The sequence below is a fragment of the Mastigoproctus giganteus genome, chromosome 10 (assembly GCF_048544385.1).
Source record: "Mastigoproctus giganteus isolate SK-2022 chromosome 10, ASM4854438v1, whole genome shotgun sequence".
NCBI lineage: Eukaryota > Metazoa > Arthropoda > Arachnida > Uropygi > Thelyphonidae > Mastigoproctus > Mastigoproctus giganteus.
In genome coordinates, this window is record NC_143584.1 from 146,234,389 (window position 1) to 146,260,277 (window position 25,889).

Genomic DNA, 25,889 nt, shown 5'->3' on the forward strand with positions numbered 1-25,889 from the left:
CAGCAAAGGGGCCAGAAACAACTAAACAACATAACAAATGCATACACGGCACAAAAATAGCATTACACACATTTCTAGCCTTTCTGCAGAGTTTTTGTAACATCGCAGTGTAACATGGAGGAGTTGTTTGGGAGCCACCTTACATAAGATACTATACATGTCTACATGTCTAGTGGGACATGATATGCCCAAGGGGGTGGCTTTGTGTGCTTTCATTATAGAGAATGCGAGAAGCTTAGGCACAAAGCCAGCATTCTGAAGGCATTATAGAAGGGCTTGAGGAACAGGATAGATGAGCTCAAAGAAATTTAAAAAAAGGGACCCTTCAAGAACTCAGATGACAAGCACAATACTGGAAACTGTGCTCATACAACATAGGACACAACAAGGTCCTCCACAGCAAAGTACTTTGCTTCCACAGGAGGTAAGTTGTTGTTGGTGACTATTTTAAGAGAAGCAGGAAATATGCTTTATAAAAAGCTTTTGTTTGCTTGGGAACAAAAGTTCATGAAGTAGAGCAGCTATCATCTTTTAAAGACACAAAAAGTAATACTGTTGTACATGTTGGCACTAATGATATTAAGAGTATGAGATCTGAGGATTCACTTAACAAGTACAAGGCAATGTTCAAAGCAAGCTGAGCTAGGATTAAATATGAAACTGTTTGCAATTTTGCACAGAACTGATGATAGTTTCAAATTCCAGACATGGTAGGATTGTTTGTTTGTTATTTGGATTTTAGGAGCATTAGCAACTAAGGCCATATTGCTCCGGGGATATGCGGTGGTCATTCCCTGACCTTTCCGCATCCTCCGTATTTGGTGGTCACGGGCTCGAACCCCGGTCTAATCAAGAAGCGTGTGCTACGCACTGCTGCTCCTGCCCACCTGGCTACGGAGGCGCCGACACGGTAGGAGGGGAGGGAGTACATTATGAGAGCCTTGTCAATCGATTTAGCCTTGGAGAAACTGTGTAAAGCACATGGGGTAGAATTTTTCTCAACATGTTCTGCGATATTAACAAGAGAGACTTCTTACAGGAACAGGATACACTTAAATAAAAGGGGTGCAAGAATATTTGCTAATGCCATTGATGTTAGGTGGGTCAGAAAACTATTGGCTGGGGGAAGATACATAGACTGATAGATTAACAGCAGCTGCAGACAGAGGTGAAAGTGATTTTTGCTGGGAACACAGTGCTTGTATGTACACCAATGCTAGAAGCATAGTGAATAAATTTGAAGTAGTGGTTCAGCTATCAAATGCAGACACTGCAGGGATATGGCAGACACAGTGTCGGTCAGACATGTAGGATAAATAATTTGAATATGGGAAGGACAATTTGCACAGAAAGGACAGGAGAGGTAGGAGTTAGGCTCTTAGTTAAGAAGCATATAAAATCTAAGGCAGCACTTCCAGTTAACAAGGGTGGCCAGGGAAATGCTGAGTCAGTTTCATGTGATATAAACACTGGGAAAACAAAATTGAGAGTAGGAGCATGTCAGAAAACTTCTAGTTTTCTGATACACTCTTAAAATAACTGGGATGAGCAAACCAAACAACTGTACAGACAAATAGTGCGAGCCAGTAACTCAGAATGTCTTATAATGGGGGATTTTAACTTTTCACATATTTATTAAACCGTTCAGATTTGTCACTTGCACATTAGTACGACTTTTGTGAATTATTTATTGAATAACTTGTTTTCACAATAACATTTTAGAGAGGAAACAAGAAAAAGCATTACTCTTGACCTTAATTATCAGCAGTATCACTTCATGCATTAAAAAATTACAAATAAAAGAACCACTATATGGCAGTGATTACAGTTTATTGACGGTGGATTTATTTAAAAATGTAGCTACTGCCAAGGGAAAAGAAAAGGGATTTTACTTTTAGAAAGATAACTACAGTGGCCTCAAACAGTTTTTAATTTGCATGCAGTAGGACCAACTGATGATGTTATCAATAGCAAATTCTAAATGGGAAGCAGTCAAAGAAATAATTGTAAAAGTTACTATGCTTTTCATACCAACTAACAAATACTATTCATGTATAGACCTAATTGAGTGTCCCATGAACTGATAACATTTGCTTCAGAAAAAGAAAAAAGAAAAAAAAAAAAATATATATATATATATATATATATATATATTTTATATATATGTGCATCCCTTTATAAATATATAAAGGGATGCATATAAATTATGCAGATGATAAAAGCCTTTGGGAAAGTAAAAAGCAGTAAAAACTTCTTTACTTATGTCAACACTAGAAGGAAGGGGATGAATCACATTGGCCTGCTAGATAAGAATGGGTTAACCGTTCATGATCTTGCTCAGGTTGCTGATAAAATTAATAGATATTTCACACAAGAGGAACTTTTTAAGAATGGCAAATGTAGAAGTGTATCACATTCTAACAGAGAGCTAAATAATTTTGTGATAATTGAGAGGAAAGTGGAAGAGAAACTGTTGAAGCTAAACATAAAAAAGATAAATGTAGTGGATGGAATCTATCCAATTATATTAAGGAAGACAGCAAAAAGAGGTAAGCAAACCTTTAACCATAATTAAAGGAGCATCCTTGGATTCAGGCAGATGTCCATACAGACTGGAGAGCACAAATGTAGCCCCAATTCACAAAGGAGGAACAAAGAGTGAAATGAGCAATTACAGACCTGTTAGCTTAACTTCTGTTCCAGGAAAAATAAGTATCATTTTTGCAGGAATGCAGTCAAACTGCAGTCACAGCAATAATTTGTTAAGGGGTGATTGTGTCTGACAAATCTGATTGGATACTATGATGCAGTAACAAAGGATCTGCATGCAAATAATATTTTGACATCATATATTTAGATCTCAGAAAAGCTTCTGACACAGTTCCATATAAAATACTGCTGTACAGACTGGAACAGCGTGGCACTAAGGTGGGGGGGGTAAGTTACTGCTATACATAAAGGGATAGTTGAGTGAGAGTAGACAAAGAGTGGTTATCAATTGACACTACTCTGTTGGGCCCATTGTTGTTTTTTATATTTATTAATGATACTGATGAAGACATATCCGGCTTAAATCTAAGTTTTTAGATAATACAAAGGCTGGCAGGATTGTTAATGACAGTAATCAAGATAAGCTACTACAACAAGATCAAGAAAAATCAGACAGATGGACTAAGAAGTGGCAACTGAAGTTAACATTAACAAATGCAAGATACTGCACATGGGTAGCAGTTATCTCATAATAATAATATACCAACTGTGAGGTTGTTGTTGTTATTTGGTTTTTAGGAGCATTAGCAACTAAGGCCATATTGCTCCGTGAATATGCGGTGGTCATTCTCTGACCTTTCTGCATCCTCCGTATTTGGTGGTGATGGGCTCGAGCCCCGGTCTAATCAAGAAGCGTGTGCTACGCACTGCTGCTCCTTCCCACCTGGCTACAGAGGCGCCCCAACTGTGAGGTACCACACTAATGACGACAGTGGAGAAAGAAAAAGATATGGAGGTAATTATGCAGTCAGACATGAAGTTCTCTTTGCATTGCAGACAGGCTGCTAAGTGATCTCATGGTGTTTTGTCAATGATATAAATAACTGATAGTAAGAGATAATAATTTCTAGTAGGGATAAGGAGGTGATTATCCAATTGTAACAAGGTAATGTTTAGGTCATATCTTGAGTACTGCATACATGTCTGGAAGCCTCATTTTAGGAACATATGATCTGTACGAATGGGTGCAGAGAAAAATGATGAGTTTAATAAACGGAACAAAAGGGTGCTCTTAGCAAGAAAGGATTTATTTCCATAAATTTATTGGTTATTTTTAAAAAATCAATTTCACAATGAAGTGGATGAATCTTTTTCTGCAATGCAACATTATGTTAATTTGTAGCAGTTTACAATGGCAAAATTTTTATTAAACCCTTAAATCTTAAATAAATTCTGTATTAATAAGAAAAAAATTTTTTTTTGCTAATTACATTCCCAATGCAGATGATAATATTGCAAACATTTGCTTGCAAATTAAGATGCCACAAATAGTTTTTGAACTGCTTATTAAAAATCCTGATATATACTGAACGTGCCTAACAGTTTTATGGTTTTCTTGTGGATACTGAACATAATTATATATCAAAATACTTGAAATGAAAGCATTTCACCTGTGTAAAATTTAGACTATTTGTTACAAATAGTTTAAAAATCATACATTTTGCAGATGATTTTCCATTCACTTCTTCAGTGAATATAATCTTACTGTTGCACCTTCACAAAAAAAGCCAAAAGACCAAATTTATAAAGAAAAAAAAAAAAAAAAACCTCCAAAAAAGCACTCAAGACCTAACACTCACATAGCATAAATCTAGATTCACATCCTAGCTCTGGAGGTACATCATAGCTCTGGTTTGTACTATCAAATTCACATCTTACTAAATATCAAGCCTACTAAAGCCAGTAAACATCAGCACAATCAGTACATTGTGTCTGGAAAATGTATTTATTACAGGCCAGTTTGAATGTGGGAGGAGGGAACAGTTTAGTCTTTCAGTATTTTCTGTGATGGTCTAACAGCAAAGATTATGAACAGTGAAGAAATGGAGGAGAAAACATCCCCAAAATGTATGATCTTTAAACTATTAGTAATAAATAGATTCTAAACTTTTACACAGGTGATATGCTTTTATTTCAAGTATGTTGATAAAGATAACCTGTGCAACATGCTGTTCAAACTTCATAATTAGTCTTATAATTCTGTACTACATACAAAGGGGCTCCAGAAAGTATTCCAGCTTAAGACTGACAGTAATAAATTCACCACTAGTAAAAAACCAGTTATTAAGAACAGAAGAAATCAGTACACTGTATCTATAAATTGTAAGTATTCTAGGCCAGTTTGCACAGACAGAAAATGGGGGGAGAGAAAGAGAGAAACTTTAGTTTGCAGGAGAAAACACTGCACCTCTACCTGAGACTGGCTAATTAAGCTCTAGTACAAAAAAAAAAAAAAAAAACCTTTTAAAGAGAGTTTCTGCAGTCTACAAAGACAACCAAACATCAGGCCTCTTCCAAATTAGCAAAAAAGCACAGCTACTCTGCTGACCTGGCCAAGTGGTCTTCTGACCACTTGGCCAGGTCAACAGAAGTTAAGCTCACAGCTCTATAATTACTTGTGTCAGCCTTTGATCCTCCTTTGTGAATTGGGGTCACATTTCCACATTTCCAGTCTATGGGTACCTCCCCTGAGTCCAAGGAAGCTCTCATAATTATGGCTAAGGGTTTGCTTACTTCCTTTAATATAACTGGATAGATCCCATCCACCCCGGGTGCCTTTCTTGTGTTTATCTTCAACAGTTTCTCCTCCACTTTACTCCCAGTTATTTCAAGATTCTGTAGCTTACTGCTAGAGTTGAATACACCTCTGGCATTCCCCTCGCTGAATAACTCCTCATGTGTGAATGTCGATGCAAAATATTCATTTAGTTTGTTAGCTACCTGAGCAGGATCATCAAAGTTGACCCATCAATATCAAGTGGACCAATCTGATTCATCCCCTTCCTTCTAGAGTTTACATAAGTAAAGAACTCTTTGCATCCCTTGCCAAGGATTTCTCGTAATCTGCCTTCGCCTGCCTAACCTCCTTTGTAACTTGGTTGCATATCAACTTGTATCTATCATAGGCTTCTGTGTCATGTGTTAATTTGTAAGTGTGCCATGCATTTTTCTTCTCTGCCATATGCCTCATTAGTTCATCTGACATCCATTTTGGCCTAAACCTTGAACAATATTTCTTAGTTGGTATGTAAAGTCCAGTAGCTTCCAAGATAAGTTCTCTGAATGCTTCCCATTTTGAATTTGCTGTTGGTAACATCATCAGTTGGTCCCACTGTATAGAATTTAAATACTGTCTCAGTCCATTGTAGTTGCCTTTACGGAAGCAATAACCCTTCCCTTTACCCCTAATGGTAGTTACCTCTTTGAGTAAATCCCACTTCAGCACACTGTGATCACTGCCACCTAGTGGTTCATTTATCTGCAGATTCTTAATGCATGAAGAGTCACTGCTGATAATCAAATCAAGAGTATTACTCCCTCTGGTTGCCTCCCAAACATGCTGATGTAGAAAACAATCATCCAATAAATCCACAAAAGCCCTGCTAGTGTGTGAGTGACCAGCCCCCAAATTCCAGTCAATATCTGGGAAATTAAAATCTCCCATTATAAGACTCTCTGATTTACTGGCCCACTCTATTTCCCTGTACAGTTTCTTATTATACTCATCAGAGTCATTAGGCCTATAGCACACTCCTACTCTCAATTTTGATCTCCCAATGCTTATGTCACACCAAACTGACTCAACACTGCACTGTCCAGCGATGTCGACTGGCTTCACTTCCTTGGTTTTTATGTGTTTCTTAACTAATAGCATAACCCCTCCCCCCTTCCTATCCTGTCAATCCTTTCTGTAGACGTTGTACTCCCCAAATTCCAGTTCTGCATCCCTTATATCTGTGTGACACCACGTCTCTGATATCCCAACAATATCTGCCTTTGATGTTTTGAGCAATACCTCAAATTCATCAAATTTATTTACTAAACTCCTAGCATTGGTGTACACGCAAGTATACCTGCACCTGTTTCTATTCTTAGCTACCCTAACACAACCCATGTGTTTACTTGTACGGCAATGGCTCCCAGCAGTCTCTGAAATATCATGCATCTTGTTTTTCAGGCTTCTGCTCATTCTAATAGAAGCAGTGCAAGAATCTCTTTCACCTCTGCCAGTGGCTACTGTCAATCTATTGAAAGAAGCTGCAAAAGAAGTAACTAAACATTTAACCATAATAATGAGAGCATCCATAGATTCAGGTGAATTGTCTGTAGATTAGAAGCCATAAATGTATTTCCTTTCATAAAAATGGTTCAAACGGCGAAATGGGCAACTACAGACCTGTCAATCTGATTCTGTGTCAGAGAAAATTCCACTATCAAAGATGTCGGATGTCTAGAACACACATAATTCATAATTTTGCTCAATTGGGAGCAGGTAGATTAGCAGTTGAGGTGGAATTGGTAGTTATAAAAATATTTTCTTACTTTCACACTTATACTCTCACTCTAAAACTTGCTGGTTGTCATTATTTCTTGCCACTGAATGCCTTTTAAAAATTTTCAGATGTTTAAAATCTTTTTTTTTATCCGAAGAAAAGCCTCCTGTTTTCATTGAAAAAAATTTTAATCGTCCATTGGGAGAAGCATATTTGTGGACTTCCCACAGCTTTCTCGTTCTGTTTGTTTGTTATTTGGTTTTTAGGAGCATTAGCAACTAAAGCCATATTGCTCAGGGGATATGCGGTGGTCATTTCCTGACCTTTCCGCATCCTCTGTATTGGTGGTCACGGGCTTGAACCCCAGTCGAATCAAGAAGGGTGTGCTACGCACTGCTGCTCCTGCCCACCTGGCTACGGAGGCGCCCACAGCTTTCTCAGTTTCTTCAATAAGTAGATACTAAAAATTGAAAAAAACAAATATTGCTATTTTAGAGGTTAAAATAATTGTTGAAGAAATGATTAAGATGTTATATAATCTGGTCAATTTCTGCCATTTGAGGCTAGAAAAATTATTCCGTGTGATATAGAAAACTGAAAATTCATAAGTTTAAAAACAAAATTATAGATTTTTATTCAACAGCTAAAAATTATTTAGAAAATTGGTCAAAACCCCTAGAACAATTCTAGTTATTAAACTGGATGCTAATGAAAAACATTCCAGAATAGGAGGATATAGCAAATTCTATGGAATCATTTGAAAAATTTGTCATAAACAAAATCAAAAATAAAGATTGGAATACACTGAGTTGTGTTGAAAAATGGGCAAGATTACTTAAAAAAAATTGAATTCCTTGAACAAAAGAACGAGTTTATTAGATTATGTTCATATTTATTTGCAATTCCGAGCCACAAGAAAATATTTTCTTTAATCGAAATACAATGGCCTGATGAGTGCAGTAGGTTAGAGATAAGTACAGTTAATGCAATTATTACCTTTGTTTTTAATTTTAGGGACCTAAACTGCACAGATTTTAAGAATAAAATTAAAAATAACAAAGATCTGTTAAGTGCCGTGAAGCATTCTGCTAAATATATTAATAAAAAATAGTTTTCATATTTATTTAAATTTTGTTGTTCAAATTTAAGAACCAGATTCTGTTTTTTGTTAATTCTACATTTTGAAAATAAAATTTTTTTTTTATTAAAACAAAATTCCGTACATTTTTTTCCGAGAGATCAACCCTCCCTCCTGCGAATAACAATGCCATAAGGTAACTGACTCGGTTTTGTGTTCTTCTGATATGGACACCCTAATATAGGACCATCATATAAACTGGAGCAATGTGACATTATGGGCAAGTTACTAAGGATAAAGGGATGGTTAAGTGGTAAAAGATAAGGAATGTTTAGAAATGGCCACTGCTCTTCGTGAACGAATGCAGTGGTTTCCAAACTGGGCACCATGGCATCTCAGGGTGCCTCAGTGAACTCACAGGGGTGCCGCAGGATATTTTAAATTTTCGAGGAAAGCACAGTGATACTTGACATCTGTCAGACAACCTGCAAACTACTAACTCATGGTAGTTCACAGTTTCAACATTACTTCTTAAATTGCTTGGACATAACTACTTAATAAACGGAACAGTTAGGTATTTCTTTTGACCGAGGGGCGCCGTGAAAAAATTACTAAGACACTAAGGATGCCTTGAACCAAGAAAGTTTGGGAACCTCTGAACTAATGTGATGAGTGGGCTTCAACACAGGGGCTGGTGGTAGGTCCCTTTCCGTTTTATTATCAGTATTATTAATAATATTTATTAATAATACTGATGTATATATTTCATGTTTGATGTCTAAGTTTGCTGATAGTACACAGATGGGCACAGTGGTTAAAGATAAACAGCCTCCAAAAAAAAGTATTCCAGCATAAGACAGAGTTCTAAATTCACCATGTAAATACCAAGGCTACTAAGGCCAGAAGTCATTACAGTCAGTCCTCGTATAACACGTGTTTACACTACACGAATTCGATCATACACAATTTATAAATAGGGAAACGATATCTTATATAACATGAACCGAATTTGCTTATGCACGATTCGCCTTTGTGTTTACAAGAAATGGCAGTCGAATGCAACACGATAGGAATGAAGAGAAGATTCTGAAAATGTATTTATTTTTTTTATATCAGTGAAGGGGAAACACATTTCACCATAATAACGTAAAAACCAACACAATTCCAGCAATCGGTATAATCGCACATGCAATTAGATCGAGTTTACTACCAGTTTATAACAGATTCCACTAGCAGAAACGCAACTGAAAATTGTTTTTATGGTAGTAACCCCTAGAAATGTGCTTTAGTAAAATGTGAGGTGTTAATAGTGTATCTCTGCCTTTACGGTGTTGTTTATTCAGTTGCTAAATGTGTGCAGCTTTGTTTATGTGTATCAAGCGTGCTTCCTCATTTTGTAATTGTGCTTTATTCCCTAAAAATCAGTAAAATACTTAAAAGGTGTGAAAAGGAAGTGTCTCCTGGTGAAGACACTGCAGATTCAGAAAAGCAATATTGATAAACAGAGGCGGACTGAGTCAAAAATTCTTACCAGGGAAAATTTATTGTGGCCTCATACTATGGTTTATGGCCAAAATCACACCAGCCTCCGGCCCACCGGGGTTTCCCCCGGTAAGGCTTATGGCTAGTCTGCCTCTGTGGATAGAGAAAAAATATGAAATTGTGAAAAGCTTTGAACAAAATGAAAGACCATGTGATATTGCACGTGCTACAGGCCTAAATGAGGCAACGCCGAGAATTACAAAGAATGCAGAGAAAATAAAAACAACTTTCATAGCAGGAACAACTCAAAGTGTAATTAAAATCCATTAGATTAAGACACAAAGAATTGGAAGAGTGAAACGGCTGTTATCTGTTTCAATAGAAAAATCAAACAAAAACAAGTTTGCTTATGATAGAAGCAAAAGCATTAGCAATATTTTATTACGTAATAGTGGTAATAAAATACTTACGTATTTTATTACGATTATTTATTGTGTTTGGTAATGTTTTGGTTACAAATGGGTGTTCAATCTTGGGTGGTCGGCACCTAACCCTATTTTCCCCATAGGGCCTGTTGTTTATATTGCACGATTTTGCATTGCACGAGGGTTTCTAGGAACACAACTATCGTGCTATACGAGGACTGACTGTAGTACACTGCATCTACAAACAGTAAGGGTATGCTACTTCAAAAGAAGATCTAGATAAAATAAGCAGATGGGCTAAAAAGTAGCAATTGAGGCAAAACATTAATAAATCTAAGGTGCTGCATTTGTGTAGCAGTAATTCCAGAATAACATACCATTTTGGATAGCAACAAACTCCCGTAAGTTTGATGCTATCTGGCAGTCTAAAACACTGATGGACCTGATATTCAGTTGACAATGATAAATCAAATGGACTAAATTTTGGTGAAGACCAGTCATTCTACGACAACCAAATAATCTGCCTGCACCATCATGGTGTTGGACTGTTAGTAATCCTGGGTATAAGCCCCACATGCAAGTCCTGAAATACTGCACCTAGTATACTGGAGGTGACTACCCAGGTGTGAACTAATGTAAGCAGAGGAATGCTGCTTCTCTGTGTTAATAGGCAATCTAGGTGGTAGATGGCTCTCATCAAACTGGTGAAATACCACCAAGTTGCATACTGGAGGCGCAAAGTAATGAAATCCATGTTTTGTCTCCAGAGCAAAGCTCCAGCAACTTCCATCATACATTGTGATTGATATTGTTTGGTTTTTAGTAGCATTAGCAACTAAGGCGGTGGTCATTCCCTGACCTTTCCGCATCCTCCGTATTTGGTGGTCACGGGCTCGAACCCCGGTCTAATCAAGAAGCGTGTGCTACGCACTGCCGGATTGATATTATTTGAAGTTACAATGGGCATCATGGTGAGATCCAATCGTCCTTAATTTTTTTGAGGGCGCACTCTAAAATGGTGTTCACAGTCTACTAGAACCACTAGATAGTCCACCAGACTGAACCTATTGGTAACTCTCTAGGAGGCATCTGGATCAGCTAGTGTATAACTCACTACCTCCACTCTGCCAGATAGTGACCAGAGGAAGTCCAAGTAATGTGTACATGTGGTGGATACTGTCAAGGCCACATTATGTTAAGAAGCTGGGTATATTCTTGCTGTTTGTACACCGTATCCAAAAATTTCGTTAATTCATACAATATGCCCCACACTACTTTTACTTTAATACTGAAAATATAAGGAATAGTCAAACTAATAGGACAAATTTAACTGCAAAAAGATATAAACTTTCTCAAAACTTCCGCACATTCATTTCACAAATGTACGTGGTCTCCATTCCACTCTCAGTGATGTCCATTTCCACCTGCAGTCTGCCAATCCCAATTATCAGTTTCCTCAAACACAGCTCATTTCAGTTGTCCTAATTATTCATTGTACATTCCTTTCACTTCAAAGGTGGCACTTGTGTATATGTCTGCTCTCTTAGTACCCGTCAGAGATTTAACAATTTAGAATCTCCTCTTTTCGATCTTCTCCGATTTAAATTCCCTCTACCTCATTCTGTCACATTCATCTGCTGCATCTATCATTCTCCCAATTCCACTAATCACTAGCACCAACGTAAGTGGGGCCCACGCCACATTGAGGAATTCTGCCCCTCTGTGCTACCAGGCAATACTAGGTGGTAGACGACTCTCATCAACCGGTGCGATACCACCACTTTGTTTATTGGAGGTTGGAGGTTTGAAGTGTCAGAACCCATGTTTAGTCTCCAGAGCAAAGCTCTGGTAAACTTTCCCCATATTTTCCATCATGCAGTATGATCGATGTCTTTTGAGCTTATGATGGACATCATGGCAAGATCCAATCTTCCTTACATTCCGAGGGTACAGCTCTAAAACGGTGTTCGCAGGCTGGCTGATAGTTAGTACACTGGACCAAACCTATTGGTAACCCTCTAGGAGGCTTCTGGATCAGCTGGTATATTCTCGCTGCCTCTACACTGCCAGATAGCAACTGGAGGGAGTCCAAGTAGTGTGTATGCAGAGGACATTGTTGAGGCCATGTTATGTCAAGGGGCTAGGTATATTCTCTTGCCATGTGTATGCCATATATGGTGCCTCCGTAGCCAGGAGCAGCAGTGCATAGCACATGCTTCTTGATTAAACCGGGGTTCGAGCCCGTGACCACCAAATTACGAAGGATGCGGAAAGGTCAGGGAATGACCACCACATATCCTCGGAGCAATATGGCCTTAGTTGCTAATGCTCCTAAAAACCAAACGACAACAAACAAACACCATATACAAAAATTTCATTACTTCATACAGCATGTTCCCCCCCCCACACACACACACACACTTTTTCTTACTACTGAATACACCATAAATTGTCAAACTAATAGATCAATCTTATCTGTGAAAAGATTTAACCTCCCAAACACTTCCTTGTTTATTTCACAAATATATGCTGTCTCGGGTCTAATCTCAATGATGTCCATTTCCACTTACAATCTGACAAACCACATGTACTTTTTCTTACAGAATCTCAGTTATCGGTTGATTAAACCACTGCTCATCTCAGTTGTTTGAATTATTCATTGTATGATTCCTTTTGCTTTAAACGTGGTACTTGTGCATACATCATTCTGACATTCCCTGTCAGAGACTTAGTAATTTGGAATTTCCTCTTTTTGATCTTCTTTGGCTTAAAATTTCTCCACCACATGATGTCAAATTCATCTGTTGCCTCTATCATTCTTCCAACTTGACTAATCACTTAGAACTCTTTGATTTCCTCCAGGTGAACTTTCCTGACAGTGAGGTAATTTTCCCTGTTGGTTTTAATGTTCACAACTCCAGCTGGCTTGCGTTTTCTAGTCTCACAGACCCAACTGGTTGAGATGCTGAGGATTTTGCAAACTAATGACCTCACACAGATTGTTCATTTACCTACCAGAATACCACACAGCCTACACGCATGATCTTTTTTCTCACAAACAACCCTTCTAAGTATACGGTCTAGGTAGTCCTCTAGGCACTTCAGATCAAAACTTGGTGGTCTCTTCTCCAATGGAGTCTTTTTCTCGTGGCCATTCCAAACTTCGTGTTGTTTGGCATTACAAAAGTGCACAGTGGGATGATCTGAAAGATTTCTTTTCTTCTTTTCCATGATCGGATTACTGTTTAAAAATTTCTTATATCAACGTTTGCTCAGATTGTGTCACTGAAATTATTCTTGTAGGGATGGAATCCTTTATTCCACACTCCACCTCAAAATTTCATCCTTTATCTAAACCTTGGTTTTCCATAAAATGTGCTAAGGCTATTGAATAAAAGAATGTTGAAGAAAAGAATTGGCTTGCTTCCAAATCTTCAGTTTCATTTTCTGCCTACACCAAAGCTTGCAACAATTGTACAGCAGTTATTAATCAGTCCAAACTAGATTTCAAAGGGGCTAAGAGTAGAAAACTTGCTTCTTGACCAAACGTAGCCAATTATACTGGTCTCTTCCCAAAGCTATTGGCCACAACTTTTGCCCATTTCTGTTCCCACCTCTGTCAAAACCAGATGGTTCTATTACCACTTCAGCCAAGGATAGAGCTAACCTGCTAGAATCCTAATTTTTCTTCCAATTCTTGTATTAATGATCTTGGTAAGCCACCCCACATCATTCCCAGTACACTTCATTCAATGCCTCCTGTGGTCTTCTGTCAAAAGGATGTCAGAAGGATTCTGAACAATCTTGATGCTAAGAAAGCTGTAGGTCCTGATAGTACTGCTCCACCTGTGTTCCTGAAATTACTCCTGTTTTTAGCTGCCTTTTTTCACTTTCTTCTTCCAAAGGATTTTTTTTCCTTCTGCTTGAAAATTTGCTCATATACAGCCAGTTCCTAAAAAAGGGTGACAAATCCCTCCTATCCAAATTATTGTCCCATTGCAATTACATCTATTTTTTCTAAAGTAATGAAAAAATCAATAACCGCCAACTCTTAAACTATCTAGAAACTTTTCATCTGATCAACGATTGCCAGTATGGATTTCATCAGTGTCGATCCACTGGCAATGTTCCGGCTTATGTTACCCATCTATGGACAAATTCAATGGAAAATTTTGGTGAAACTCAAGCAGTTGCTCTTGACATTTCAAAGGCTTTCAATTGTGTTTGGCATAAAGGTCTTCTAAATAAGCTTCCATCGTATGGTTTGCCAACTGTTTATCGTAATTGGGTACCCATTTTCGGTCTGACCGCTCTGCGGGTGATGGCTGTCTGTCTTCTAACTTCTCCACTAATGCTGGTGTTTCCCAAGGTTCAGTTCTTTCTCCCACTCTTTTCCTCTTGTACATTAATGACCTTCTTCCATTGACCGGAAAGCCTATCCATTGATAGCACATTGCACTCCACCTTCCAGTTTGAGAAACCTGGCCCTGTTCAAACTGCTTCAACTTCTCAAATATCCACTAACAATTCCTTAAATGATGATCTCCAGTGAGGCAAAGATAACTTAGTTGATTTCCATCCTTCTAAAACTCAGTCCTGTCTTATATCTAACAAAAAGGATTCTTGTGCTCCTATGCTTATCTTCAATGACACTCTGATATCTAGTCAAGATGATATATCCCTATTGGGGATTACCCTGACTTCTAATCTCTCTTGGCATAAACACATTACAAATATTGCTTATTCTGCATTTAAAAACTGGGCTTTCTCTTTTGCTCTCAGCATTACTTTTTTCCCAAGCAGCAGTTCATCACTCTGTACAAATTGCAAATCCACCCTATCGTGGAATATTGTTCCCACATCTGAGTCAGTGCCACCAAAACCTCTCTCAGGTTCCTAGGTTCTATTCAGAAGAGGGCAGTTAGATTAATTAATGACTCATCTCTAACAGTCTTTCCACTCTCTATCTCAGACATTCTCTTTTTGCTGAGGTATTTCTATTATCTCCTTGTATTTTTATTATCTTCTATAGATACTTCCATGGCACTGTTCTTCTGAATTGGTTTCTATAATTCCTGCTGTCTTTTAACTTGGTCTGAACATGTGCCATTAACATTCGACATCCTTTTACTGTCAAACTTAAAACTCACAAACCAACTTTTCTTCTTCCTCATTTATTCATTCAACTTCCGTTTTCTGGAATAACCTTCCCTCATGCGTATTTCCTGATAATTACAATCTACAGAAGTTCAAGTCTAATGTCAACAAATATCTTCTCAACCTACAACCCATTGCCAGTACTAAGTACTATAGGATCTAATACCTTTTATGGTTGGTATCACATCTTCTGATATGAAATTTTATTGAGCAATGCGAACAGTCTGATGTGGGGTTCTGTCAATGATATATAGGAACTTTGTCACCTGGGACAAAGAGACAGTTATCCCTTTGTATAAGAAAACATTAGGACACTTATGGAATACTGTACACAGCTTTGTAACCTCATTTTAGGAAGGATATGGATCTGTTAAGAGGGTGCAAAAATAGCAAAAAGATTGTTTTGGGGGGGGGGATACAAGAATATTCTTACCATGAAAGACTAGGGTTTTGTAACTGCAATCTCTGAAAACTAACAATGGTGATGTAATTGAAGTGTATTTAAACTAAGCACTGATGGAATTTTTACTCTTTCCCAGATGAGACACACACACATAAGGGTGCATAGTTTTAAATGGAAAAAAAGGATGGCTGCACAATAAAATATAAAAATTTGCAGTGTTGCATCCAGAACGAGTAAATGATTTTTTTTGCTGGTTCTGTGTAAGCTTTCCTTCCTTGCATCAAGTTGCCAATACTAATACTAAAATCAGATTTAAAAGCCTTAAAAAAAAAATTTTTTTAAATTAAGCAACACAGTGACAAATAAATACAGTTATAAAGCAACCTTCACAGAGTTACTGTGAAGCCTGATGAAATGAAAAGACAAAATTTTATATGTTGAAACAGATTTAAAGTGATAAAGCAGCAACATTAACAGGAGTTTTCATGAATAAAAGTTACCTGGTAATAATCATTATTCAAACTGAATCGCAAAATATATCAAAAATATATTGCTTTTAATTAGCGAATCATAAACATTTCAGAAAATAAATGTACTTACAAGTAGGAGAATCTGTTTAATGTGTTCTCTATTACAGATTAGTCAGCACTAAGCAAATAAAAATAAGCAGGACAAGGGAGGGCACTTTAGGATCCAGCATTGTTAAACCATACCAAATGCCAAAATTTTTCTTTTTCTTCTTTCCTTTTACTGAGTAACTTTTAACAGTAACAATGACTTTATTTAAACAAGTACCAAACATGAAATTAATAAGTTAATAAAAAATAGCTATCGAGTAAAAACTGGAAATTTGCTATTTTGTATTCCATTTATACAAAGGTCACTAATTATATATATATATACAATGCATTCATATTCACAAAGAAGTTTTGAGACATATTTCTCATCAGCAGTTCACATCTTAAATGATAAAATGAAGCATTTAACAAGAAGCACATTATTAACAAAATTCTTATCAATAACAAGTTCAATAATTTTTCATTCAGCACAAATTCACACTATGCACTTTGACAGCTATGTGATTTTTCTATTTGTGAAGTTTTATGTTTAACACAAAATACATTCAGTATCAAACTTCAGAATGCATCCAATTCATCTTGTGAGTGTGGGCTTGGCACACCCAGGGTCCTGAGCTGGATATCATCATTCTTCTCTTTCTTAGTGATTCCCCTCTCCCTCTCTCAGCTCTCAGGGTAACTCAGAAATTTTTTTTTTTTACCTGGTGCATCAAAAGCCTCAGGTTTCCTTGCAACACATGCAGGGCTGGATTTCGGCGTTCGTAGGCAGTAGCCACTTTTATTTCAAAATGTACTAAAAGAGGGGGTAAAATGGTTCTTATATTTTAACACTTTGACTGTGGATCACGTCAATTAATGCAACTCAAATTTAAACTATAATAAATGATAAACCACCTCAACTGACAACACGACCATCACTTTGATTTGTCTAGTTTCGATAACAGTTGCTAGATAGCATATGCATATTCAATTCAAATTGAATTAAAGCTCCTACAGTCAATTTCGCACGTTTTCTCAGCTTGTTTTTTGTCAGTCACAGTAAAAAGAGTGAAGCATTGTTTTTTTTTTTTTTTATTTTTCCTTTCCTTCGTAGGCCCTAGGCACTGTGCCTATGGTACCTAATGGGAAATCTGGCCCGGACCATATGGCTAATAATGATAATATCAAACTGCTCTGAGAGGAAAAAAGTGCCTTCATAATATGAAACCGATGCATTACATGGCAAACTTACTTTGTTCACAGCTACATACAAAACCGAAGCTTTTATCCTATCCATTCAATACTATTCTCAAATAATAAAATAATGTTGCTCCATACTGAAAACTACAAATTAAACAGTTTATTGAAATAACAAGTGCCATTATTCCACAACAGCACATCCAACATACTGAACTAATTTTCTATCTAATGACAAAAAATTTGGATCTGTTTTGATATCTACAAAGAGAAGAAAACTATACTTTTCTTAATAAAAAATACACGGGGAGAGGAGGTTTCAAAAAAAAAAAAATTGCATTCACCCAGAAATAGTTGCGATAGAATGAAGAAATTTTTTTTTTTTTTTGTTTGATACCTTGAAATCTCTATAACGATCACACAAATTTTGGTTTCAATCTGACAATTCATTTTTTTCCTTTGCAATGCTGAATGAAGTGAAGTGTCAAAACGAATAAAGTGGAATATATTGACCCCAGGGGCTCACATCTGGTGAGTATCGGCTTACAAGGGTTCTGAGCTGGATATCATTATTCTTCTCTTTTTTTGGCGACTCTCTCTCTCTCTCTCTCTCTCTCTCAGTGTACTCAAATTTTATTTGGTTGGTGCAGCATAAACCTCAGGCTTCCTTGCATCATACGGCTAATAATATCTGTGATTCCGTTCCTCTTTCTGTAAGAGAAAACACCCAAAACAATCCATGAAGAAATCATCACTGTTTATGGAGCAGATTGCCCTGGTTAGTGTTGTAGCACATTGTATAAACAATTCAAATGTGGAAGGACCTCAGTGCATGATAGTGAAATCCTAGAATGCCCAGCAACTACTGTAACAGAAGAGTGTTGAAAAAAATTGAGGCATTAATCCTGGAAGATTGCCATATTAGCATCAAAGAACTAGCTGCAGAGCTCCAAATTAGTGTAAGGTCTGTAGAGAACATCATCCATCAACAGATGCACATGAGTAAAGTAGTAGTTAGATGGATTCCCAGACATCTGACCCCTTACCAGAAGAAGGAAAGGGCACAATGTGCACATGAAATGTCATTGATGTGCCTGGAAAAAAAAAAACAGGAGTTTTTTCATGGCTAGAACTTGGATCCATCACTATGATCCTGAAGCTAAACAATGGTCAAAACAATGGAAGCATGCAGAATCAACAAACCCTAAAAAGACAAATGTGTAACCAAGTGCTGGCAAGGTGATGCTGTCAGTTTTTTGGGATCAGCATGGTTCAAAAGGGCTGCACTGTTATGATGAAGTATTGCTACAACCTCCACATAAAGCTACATGCTGCTATCAAAGAAAAATTACAAGGAAAAAGTGTGTGTCCCGCTCCACGGTAATGCCCCTGCTCATTCCTTGTATGCTGAAGTGAGAGGTGTCCCCGAATGTGGGTTTCAAATAATGCCGCATCCTGCTTATTCACCAAACCTTTCACCCTCGGATTTCTTCCTCTTTCCTGCCCTGAAGAGTGACACAAATAATTATAGACCTGATAGTTTAACTTCTGTTCCAGGGGAAATAATGGAGTCACTGGTTAAAGAAGTGATGCAGGATCACCTAGACAAGACTGCAGTAATAGTTCAGACACAGCATGGGTTTGTTAAGGGGAAGTCTTGTCTGACAAAATTTGACTGGATACTATGATGTGGTCACAAAGGAACTGGATGCAAAAAATAATTTTGATATCATATACTTGGATTTCAGGAAAGCTTTTGATACTGTTGCAAATGGAAGACTGCTGTACAAATTGGAGAAGTATGGCATTAAGGGCAAGTTGCTGCAATGGATAAAGGGATGGTTGAGTGGGAGATAGCAGACAGTGGTAATAAATGGACACTGCTCTAAGGGGACTAATGTTACTAGTGGAGTTCCCCAGGGTTCAGTGCTGGGTCCATTGTTGTTTTATGCATTTATCAATGATATCGATGAAGGTATATCAGGCTTAATGTCCAAGTTTGCAGATGATACAAAGGTTGGCAGGGTTGTTAATGACAGATTTTCTTTTCTAGATCCTGTTGCAGTAGCAACAGGATCTAGAAAAGAAAGGTAGATGGGCTGAGAAGTGGCAACTGAAGTTTAACATTGACAAACGCAAAGTACTGCATATGGGTAGCAATAACCCAAGAGAAACATACCACCTGTGTGGTACTACACTCAGGAAGGTCAAGAATGAATAAGGTGGGGGGGGGATAATTGTGCAGTCAGATATAAAGTTCTCTGAGCAGTGCAGATCAGGTGCCAGAGTAGGTCATGGAGTTTTGTCAATAATATATAGGAATTTTGCTAGCTGAGACAAGGAGGTGATTATCCCTTTGTGTAAGGCAATGGTCAGGCCACACCTTGAGAACTGTGTACAGGTCTAGAAGCCTCATTTTAGGAAGGATGTAGAGTTGCTAGAATGAGTACAGAGAAGGGCAACAAGATTGGTGAGAGAAACAAAGGGATGCACTTACAAAGAAAGGTTCTGCAAGTTGCAGCATCTGGAGACTAGACACCTGCAAGGTGATCTGATTAAGGTGTATAAGGCCTTGAATGGTTTGAGCAGGCTCAATGCTGACAGGATACTTCTGCTTGCTCAGATTAAAAACCTGAGGGGGCATAGATTCAAACTGAAGAAAGACAGTTATAGAATAGATGTGCAGCAGAAGTTTGCCTTTAGCCAGCAGGTAGTTGATTGCTGGAACAGACTTCCGTCTGTTGTTCTGGAAGTTGATAGCTTAAATAAATTTAAGGCTGAACTAGACGAACATTTGGAGTGACTGGATGGGTGAAATGGGAAGGGTTTTTTTTTGGCTGATGTTATATAAGCTTGCTTTCTTGCATCATACGCCTCAACTAATGCTAATTTCTTTGTGGAAAACACTTTGCGGCTGATGAGGTAATTTTTAGTGCCAAATTGTGGTTTAAAGGACCGTTAAGCGACTTCAACAAAACTGGCCTGTAGAAGTGTATTGAGAAGCAAAAATGTGTAATTTATATGGTGATTATGTTGAAAAGTGTAATACATGGTGTTTGTTTCAACATTTTATCACAACTGCTTCTAAGTGAATATAAATCTTTTTTGAATGCCCTCCACTCAATATCACCACTGAAAATTACATCTATATTGTTTTACATAAAACATGAGATGACTTTTAAATGAATAAATAACTATGAGATAAATGATTATCGCCCAAGATCGAAAACACAACAGAGGCAGAATTTATCAATGAACTAAACAGAAAAACTAGTTTTATATGAGAACTGCTCAAAGCAGCTGAAAAGCAAAGTGTTACTTTGTTTTAGTTATTCAAGAATGTCCAGTACAAAAATAGTTTCAATAAAATTAGAGGAGGAAAAAAAACTATGTTGAGTGATTTTTTATGAAAAAAAATTTAAATAATGAAATTTAGGTTTATTTTCTTAAATTTACAAGCTATTATCTTCTTTTATTGATTACAAAATGAAAACTTATTAAATAACTATTTTTGTTATTTTCTAATAACATAAGTTATTTTTTTTGTTATAAGAAAAGTACCAATTAGTATTAAGTTAATACATCACTAGTTATAAACAAAAGAAAAGCACATGGCCACTCAGTATACATTGCATCACACAGGGTGGTTGAGTGGGAGAAGACAAAGAGTGGCAATTAATTTACATTGTCCTTTGTGGACTAATGTTATTAGTGGAGTTCCCCAGGGTTCAGTGTTGGGCCCATTGTTGTTTTGTATATTTATCAATGATATTGATGAAGGTATATCAGGCTTAATGTCCAAGTTTGGAGATGATGCAAAGGTTGGCAGCGTCGTTAATGACAGTATGCTAATGCAACAGGATCTAAAAAAGTTGGGCGGATGGGCTAAGTGGCAACTGAAGTTTAACATTCACAAATGCAAAATACTGCATATGGGTAGAAGTAATCCCAGAGAAATGTACCAACTGTGTGATACTAAACTCAGGGTGGTAGAGAATGAAAACGACCTGACGAAATTGTGCAGCGCAGACTTGCAGCCAGAACAGGTCATGGGTTCTTGTCAATGATATACAGGAACTTTGCTAGTAGGGAAAAGAAGGTGATTATCCCTTTGTATAAGGCAATGGTCAGGCTACACCTTGAGGACTGCAGGTGTCATTTTAGGAAGACTGTAGAGTTTCTAGAACAAGTATAGAGAACGGTAACAAGATTGGTGAAGGGAATGAAGGGGTGCTCTTACCAAGTGTAGAGCGACTAGGCACCTGCGAGGTGATCTGATTGAGATGTAAAAGGTCTTGAATGGGTTGAGCAGGCTCAATGCTGATGGGATTCTTCCTTTTGATCAGATTACAAACCTGAGGGGGCATAAATTCAAATTGAGAAGGACAGTTGTAGAATAGATGTTTGGAAATTTGCCTTTAGCCAGAAGGTGGTTGATTGCTGGAACAAACTTCCATCTCTCATTGTGGAAGTTGATAGCTTAAGTAAATTCAAGGAAGAACTGGACAAACTTTTAGATTGAATGGTTGTTGTGTGAAATAGGATTTTTTTTTTTTTTTTTTTGGCTGATGGTGTATAAGCTTGCTTTCTTGCCTCATATGCCTCTACTAATACTATACAGTAACTGTTCATGGCTAAGGCTGTATTATTAACTAATCAGTATATGTACTCAACTTTATATTTTGGTTGGGGGGGGGATTTTGTTTGTTTAACGGTTTTGCATTACAGTAAACCCTCACTAATCTGGCTACAGTTAATCCAAATGTGCTCACATGGGCTTGGCACACCCAGGGTCCTGAGCTGGATATCATCATTCTTCTCTTCCTTGGTGATTCCCTTCTACGCTCTCTCTCTCTCTCTCTCGGTTGAGCAGGCTCGGTAATTCAGAAAAATTTTTTTGGCTGGTGCAGCATAAGCCTCAGGCTTCCTTGCAACATATAGCTAATAATAATAAGGTCTGATAATCCAGATCGAAATATGAAAAATTCTGTTCACAGTTCAATACTTTTGGGATTTAGGAAGGCAGATAAGTCACTCTGACTGTGCAGAGAGAGAGAAAGAAGGAACATACATTACATTGTCTTGCTTGTTGTTCAGTATCACTGTTGACTCTTGAGCCTGATGGATGTTATCACTTTATTTGCACTTATTTATATGTATATATATAGCAGGTGGTTATAAAATAAGTTTCCGTATTCAGGAGACCCTAGTGTCAAAATGGTTAGAATTAGCACTGAAAATCTGTGGATATGTCATTTAGGTATGCGGAAGCGATTTGTAGAAGAAAAAAAAAAATTAGTTAAAATTTCCACCACCAGGGGAGAAATTGGCACTGTAAACATGAAATGGAATACTTAAGTTAGGATTAGATTTTAATATCAGAATTTAGAAATCTACAGATATTGTTCAATGTACTTTCCTTCACTTGAGATGACATTCTGAAAACAGAAGACTGTGTGTGACACAGTTTCACATAGCATCTCATTAGGGATGTTGGCTACATGCTGTTTAATGCTTGCTTTCAAATTGACAAGTGTCTGTATGCCACCACAGTAAACTCAGGTATCCCCATAGCCAAAAATCACAGGGATTGAGATCTGCTGATCGGGCTGGCCAGAACTGTGGAAAGTCTCTAGAAATGATGCAATCATTTTTGAATGTTGAACAGAGCAGTTCATTCACTTGTCGACCAACGTGGGGAGGGGCACCATCTTTCATAAACACTATGATCTCCAAGCATTGCCTTTCTTAAAGAGCAGGAATAATGTGATCTCTTAGAAGAACACAGTACCGTGCACTAGTTACCATACACCTTACGGGGCCATGAGGTGGTGTAGACTCTTCAAAGAAAAATGGTTCAATTATAATTGTTATTGTTATTATTGGTTTTTTTAGGAGCATTAGCAACTAAGGCCATATTGCTCCGGGATATGCGGTGGTCATTCCCTGACCTTTCCGCATCCTCCGTATTTGGTGGTGACGGGCTCGAACCCCGGTCTAATCAAGAAGCGTGTGCTACGCACTGCTGCTCCTTCCCACCTGGCTACGGAGGCGCCGGTTCAATTATAAAAACTCTGCTGTGAAGCCTCACCATACTGTAACATATGGACTTTGTAGTGGTCTTTCATGCACAGCAGATGGACGAGAATATTTGGCAGTTTTGTGCATTTACAACCCCATGAAGAGTAAAATGTGCCTCATCAGACCACAAGATCATTCGAGCCCATGTATCGTCAAGTTCCATACGAGCCAGAAATCATAGAGCAGTCTATCTGTTGTTGCTGATTACAAGACTTCAGTTCTTGCACTACATGAATCTTGTACGGGAACCAGCGTAAAATCATTAGAAGCACCTTACTTACAGTAGACCAAGGAAGGTTCAAGTCTCTTGACACACCTCTGGCACTACTGACTGGGATTCTTCCTCTTGCTCAGATTACAAACCTGAGGGGGCATAAATTCATTGAAGGACCATTGCAACCACCACTTCATCCACTACCTCCGTTCAGATACACGGTCATTCCCTGTCTGGAATTACACCTAATTCCCCAGTTGCTTCAAATTTCTTTATTAGTTTTCGAAGGCCAACTGACATCAAAGGTCCTTTATGCAAACCATTAAGCTTCCGATATTTACGTAGTGCTGCATTAGCATTACTATTATTCTGGTAGAACAGTTTTATTAAGAGAGCACGTTCCTTTTTTGTAAGAGCCATAATGGCTATTGACAGTGGTGTTGGCCTTTCTGCTTTTATATAATAGGATGTCATTTGCGTAAGCAACATGTTTTGAAGTAAATGAAAACCTTTACATATGTGCAGCGCCGTTTTTCTCCTGGTGGCAGAAATTTGAACTATTTTTTCTTCTTCTACAAATCGCTTCCCCATACCCTAAATGACATACCCACCGATTTTCACAGTGCTAACTCTAACCATTTTGACACTAGGGTCTCCTCAATAGGGAAACTTATTTTATAACCACCAGGTATACACATAAGTTAACATATATCATATAATTATTGATTCTAAAGAATTTAAAAGTGGAATAAAAAGAAAACACATTACTTTAACTATCATTAACAAGCTCAGTGATAGAACAACTTGAAAATGGTGTTCCTGGAAAAAAAAAAATTGCTGAAGAATTTGGTATTGGCCAACAGACTGTGTCAGATATTAAAAAACAAAAAAGTAACCATAAAGACATTTTCATTAATATTCGATGTGGGAGGTGATAAAAGCAGTGTTTCAAATAGACAGACATTAAAAAAGCCAAAAAAAGGTTCTGCTGGAAGAAGCTGTATTTAAGTGGTATTCACAGTAATGATCAAATGGTGTTGGCGTGACTTGAGCACCACCTGATAATTGTATAAAAAGACAATACATTCATTCATCTATCAATGGATAAATGTATTGTCTTTTTATAGTTTTTAAATAAAGGCTCTACAGCAGGGATTCTAAACGGTTAACTATCAAAGGCAATATCGCCCCCCAAGGGGACAAAAATTGGTTTTGGGGGGGCGAAAAAAATCATGGGTATTACAATGGTTTGTGGCCTTCAAGTTTTACCCTACCCAATGACATCTTATTCCTTAATATTTAATTTCTCTCATTGGGTTTTCTTTTCTCCCTGAGACAACTGATTTTTAACATATAGGTATATTTTATTAGGAGTGAGTGAAGAATTTTGATAAAAGGAAGATAGTGGGCATGATTTAATTCAACCACCTTTGCTCTTTGCTTTTTATAGGCATTAAATGCCTAAGTGCTTTCAGAGGTAACATCTCCGAAATTCTTGCCATTTGCCCCTTTCCAACAGATGCAACCTTGGCGACAGCATGGTGGGCGTGGTTTATTTATTTATTCTTTTGTTTCATTGGTCAATGAAACAAATGTTTCTTGACCAATGCGGAAATGTTTCAGTCTTTTGGGACAATTAGTACTGATTTATTGTTTCCTTGTGGAAGTTGTTTATTTTTGATCCACAGTGTTTTGTGAGTGACATGGGCTATGAGAGTTAAATAAAAATTGCTCATGTTTTATTATTTAATTCTTTATAGTTATTCAACCCATCATCAATCATGTCAATTGCTGGAAAGAAAAAGCGTCAACAGTATCTGGATGAATATCTAGCTTATGGTTTTATTGAATGCCCATTTGACTTTTATTGAATGCCCATTAGTTCTTTTTCAAATGAGGCTATGAAACCATCAAGACTTAAATCACTTAAAAAGGAAACATCCTGATAAAACTGGTAAACATATCGAATATTTTAAAAATTTAAAACAATTTTTAGCAACGTAACACTGTTACTTCCTTATTTAAGAAGAACACACAAACAAATGATGATGGAATGATTGTATCTTATAAAATTGCAGAAATCATTGCAAAAACTGGTAGTGCTCATGCAGTTCCTGAGACTGTTATATGACCAACATTAGAGAGTGTAATTAAAACAGTGATGCATCAAAATCCTTCCAATATTTTAAAAGCATTGCCATTGAGCAACAATTCAGTTCGAAGACTAATCGATGAGATGTCAGTTAACATTG

The 25,889-nt window shown here is 37.4% G+C and overlaps 1 protein-coding gene across 4 annotated transcripts in view; it reads right to left on the reverse strand.

The window, feature by feature from the left end:
- LOC150079340 (cyclic AMP-dependent transcription factor ATF-1-like) overlaps window positions 1-25,889 on the reverse strand; it is a 190,484-nt gene that overhangs the window by 142,019 nt on the left and 22,576 nt on the right. The gene's annotated exons all lie outside the window — the stretch shown is intronic.